Genomic DNA, 4,930 nt, shown 5'->3' with positions numbered 1-4,930 from the left:
GTGTGATTTCTTTCTGCTCCGTGCGTCTTTGAAAGCGTCTTGCGGGGTTACGTCATTGCGACATTGACCCGTTGTGAACCCCATCATACGCAGTGGTGGAAGAAGATTAAACAGACTTTGTTACAAGTAAAACTCACGCATTCAAAATGTAACTAAGTTAAAAGTACACATTTATCAGCATTAAATATACTTAAAGTACCAAAATTAAAAGTATTCGTTTTGATTTGTTAGTGTGTGTATTACAGCTGGTATGTAGAGCTAATTGAAGTACTTTCTATACTGCTGCTTGATATCATAACTTAAAACTACATGTTAAAGTTTATTTTATAATTGATTTATACTTTTTATTAGTTTATAATCTAAATATAAAAGTGACTTAAGCTGTCAAATAAATTGGCTTCTATAATGTAGTTGCATAGAATTTAAAACTAGAATAGAGAAATGCTCGGGTAAAGTACAAGTACCTAAACATTTTATTTAAGTACAGTACTTGATTAAATGTACTCATGGTCTGGCTCTTGGCCATGACAAAAGAATGGGAAAATACACAAGGTACGGGTAAATGTAAATTAAATGTATTGTTTATAACTAAACAAAGGACACTACCAAAATGAGTGAGGCTGTAATAGTGGTAGTGTATGTGTGGATGTGTGAGAATGAAGTAGTGCCAAGTGTTGTATGCCAAAAACAAAGACTATGCCGAACAAATGACAAAACAGGTAGCTGCACTCAGGAAGGAGTACGCCAGCAAAGAGAGAGGCTGGCGAGAACCTGGATCGGGCCTTTTATCCCCAGGATCTCAGCGACCTTTAAAGCAGAAAAAGGACACAACTTCATTACTATCCCCCACTAACCATACGAACCAATTGATAAAATGTACAGTAAATGGTGTATATATTTCAGTCAGACAACTCACATGTTTCATTAATATGTTTATTAGCAGCAGTATATAGTTTGGCTCGGGCCTCATCACTCCACATATTAACATAGAACATTGAGTGATGTTTAGATAACTATCCCCCGAGCCTACAGGTGGAAGCTGGGGAGGAAGCTGGGGTGGTGGTGGGGCAGGCGAGCATCGCCAACGTGAACGCAGCAGCAGTGAGGTGAACGCAGCAGCAGTGAGGTGAACACAGTGTGGAAACTGCAGTTGTAGTAGCAGCGGCAGCATTAGCGAGGCAGAGGTAGGCAGATCCAACAGCTTAAATAGAGCGCCAGATTCAGAGACTATGTTTGGTTGGTTGCAAGTGTGACGAGGGGCGTTATGTGCGAATTTATCATTGGTGCTCGAGTTGACTGCCTGCACTAGCTCGCAAGCTTCGCCCCATTTTCATGTATAATATTTAGCAGTATATAAGATTAAGAAATGGATTAACTATTTCATTGATAAAAGTCAACGGCTTATATTTTGATCTACTCTTAATTGTGTATAATGTTAGGAAATAGTTTGTTCTGTCTAACCAAAAGTCCCTATACTGAGAGAAGCAAACATACCCATTAACCAGCTGGAACTGAATAATTAGGCAAATTTAAGCTACTCGATACATTTAACAAATAATGAAAACAAGTTCTAATGGATTTATGTTTGCATTGTGTTTCTGTTATGATGATAGGATAGCTACTTTCTCAGTTGAGTTGTATCAAAATGTATGATCAAATACATGCAGTGGTGGAATGTAACAAAGTACATTTAGTCAATTACTGTACTTAAGTAAAATATTTAGGTATTTGTACTTCACATGAATATTTTCACACTCATTTTGTAAGGCAATTGTTGTACTTTTTACTCCACTACATACTACATTTTTTGGTTGCTAACTACTTTTGAGATTTGGATTATTAATACAACATATAAATCAACTAATACATTGTTATTATTATTATTATATGTTAAGCTACCCAGTAGTATAAAAAGAAAGCCACATACACACCACATTTACCAAGTGCAACATTGAAGTGATGAACACATTAATTCATCAATGATTATATTATATAATACAATAATTTGAAATGGTGCTTTAACCGCCCATTCTTTAAAATGAGTACATTTAACATTGGTACTTTATGTATATTTTGTTGCTAATACATTTACTTACTTAGTAGTTATTGTACTTTTACTTAAGCACAATTTTGAATGCAGGACTTTTACTTGTAACTGAGTATTTTACACTATTGCTACTTTTACTTAAGTAAATCATTTGAGTACTTATTACTTCTCTGTATATATATAGTGCTTTTATTTTTGCTTTATTAGTCAGGAAATACGCTGAGTTTCTCTCCAGCTTCATGTCTGTCAAACAAGAACAAGACCAAACATGTATTCAGTTGAGGCTGGTCTATGGAGCCAGAGGAGGTTGTTCCTGCTTAACTGAGAGCCAAGATCTACATAAAAACATTATTAATTGGTTGAAAATAAACCAATGCCACTCTTCATTGTAATGCACACAGTGAGCACTATAGTGAGTGGGTAGTGTCGGTGCAAGGCAGAGGATCGCAGGCTGCTGCTGCTGCCATCCCTCATATCAATTTATATATCTCCATTTTTTAGAATGCACATTTGGATTTGAGCAAGTTAGCATTCCAAAGCTTAAAGATCAAAGCATTCTATTCCGGAGTTTCGGAACTGAAGGCTGTCTAGAGGTCCATTCCAAAACTCGGGATCTGTTCATTTACCTCCTGGTTGCCTTCAGAGGAAGACCAGACTTGCGTTTGGGAATTTGAAACATTTCACTGCAAAAATGATTATTCCCAATTCAACTTCGGCACTACATCAGTTTCACAATGGTTATAATGTACTCGTGAGCAACTCCACCAGCTACTTGGTCACAGAGATCTATGGAGAGGGATGCTTTGGCGAAGTTGCCAAGTGTATCGACTTAAAGACGTCCAAGTCATTTGCTGTAAAGATCCATAAAACAACCAAAGAGGCCGTCATTCAAAGAGAAGTTCAAATGCTAGAAGCAATCAGGTCTCTTGACCCAGAAAAAAAGAACATAGTACGATTCATAGAGAATTTTATGTTCGACAACCTCTCTTGCCTGGCTTTTGAAATGCTTGACAAGAGCCTGAAAGACCTGGTGAAGGAGAGGAATATCAAAAGATGTAGCGTTAATGAGATTCGCCCTGTGACATGCCAGCTTCTTATAGCATTGGAAGCCCTGAAGGATATTGGTATCGTTCATACCGACTTGAAGCCTGACAATGTAATGCTGGTAGACCACAAGGACCAGCCTTTCAGGATCAAGCTGATCGACTTTGGTGTGGCCCGTTCAGTGAGCGAACTGGAGGTGGGGATGACAATACAGCCTTGTGCATACAGGGCTCCGGAGGTGACCTTGGGCCTACCCTTGTCTGAAGCTGTTGATATGTGGGGGTTGGGATGCATCATGGCAAACTTGTACTTCGCCATCAACCTCTTCCCTGGAAAATGTCAATACCAAAGAATGAAATATATGCTGCACCTGCTGGGTCAGCCTGAAGACCACCTGCTGAGTGCTGGCATATACACCTGTAGGTATTTTAACAGGGAGCAGGAATCTATCAGTCCAGAGTGGAGACTCAAGTCGCCAGAGGAATATGACATAACAACGAATGTCAAGCCCAAAGTTAATTGGTGGCCTTTTTTCCATGCCAGAGATTTGGATGATGCAGTGCGGAGAAGCCTGCACATACAGGATGCTCTTCACTGTAAAGATAGGATGGCATTTATAAGCCTCCTAAAAATGTGTCTAAATCTGGATGCTGGAAAGAGAATCACGCCCAGTGAAGCCCTAAAACACAATTTTATAACCATGGGTCACTTGGTGGATAAAATGGACACTAGCTATGCAGGTGCCGCCCTTAAGTTAATGACTGTTTCCACTTGGGCTTCTTTAAACCATTCAGATAACCCCTTCACAACACTGAAAATCACTTCTGACTCTCATGGGGACCGTGGCTCTGCAGCTCAAGTTGACCCAACTGCTGGAGCCTCAGGCACATATCAAACCAGTAATAAGTTGGACCATATCACGATTCACATAGGGAATGAAGTTCCAGCCCCTACTAGTTTAGAGAGTAAATCACCTGGCGCAACAGTCAGTGAAGGAGATTCACTCCACAATAGCTCCAATGATGGACATAACGACACTGAGATTAACAGCCATAGAAATGTAACAGGACCTCCATTGACCACAGACTTTAATAAAGGAGTAAGAGGTGTTTTTAATCCCAGTGAGGAAGAGTCAGCTGCTGCTAATGATGAGAACACAGTTACAGGTTGTGTAGCAATTGTCTGTGAGACCAATAAGAACAGAGCTTCAGGTGTTGCTGGCTCAACTGATGAAGCTACAGCCTCCATCTCTTCAAATGACGGAGCGGCTGCTGCCAGTAAACCTGCTGAAGTGAATGTCAGGGAGAAAAAGAACAATGTGTTTCAGAGGACCTGCACACTCTTTAGCAGAAGGAAGGCAAGACCTGAGGTTTCCAGCCCCCAACCTCCAACAGAAACTACATTGGCTGCTGATGGATGTCATGATGGAGTCAGGCAAGCAGATAGGAATGATTTTGAGAGGACTACTCTTTATCAGAGGACCCACACATGGTTCAGCAGAGTGAAGTCAAGAACCATTTCCATTTTCAAACGTTAAAAAAAAAAAAGTCCAGACCTGACTATCGACTATGGCTGTAACACTGATATTTAGGACCAGGGGCGTCTCTGCATTAGGGCCCGGTGGGGCTGGGCCCCACCACTAGTGGCCACTGTGGCGCAGTTCACGACATGATCAATAATTTGATTTCCACTAACAACAAGTAATATATGTGTATTTTATTTCGTAACTAACATTATTGCATGTGTATTACATGACATGACATAATATGACAATGGTAGCGCTGTAACTGTCTGGTACATTCCAAATCGCTTCCTGTACGTGTTGAGTAATGGTCGTGC

This window comes from Eleginops maclovinus, chromosome 20 (assembly GCF_036324505.1).
Source record: "Eleginops maclovinus isolate JMC-PN-2008 ecotype Puerto Natales chromosome 20, JC_Emac_rtc_rv5, whole genome shotgun sequence".
Lineage (NCBI taxonomy): Eukaryota > Metazoa > Chordata > Actinopteri > Perciformes > Eleginopidae > Eleginops > Eleginops maclovinus.
The sequence above is the reverse complement of the archived record's forward strand: the minus strand, read 5'-3'. Positions refer to the sequence as shown.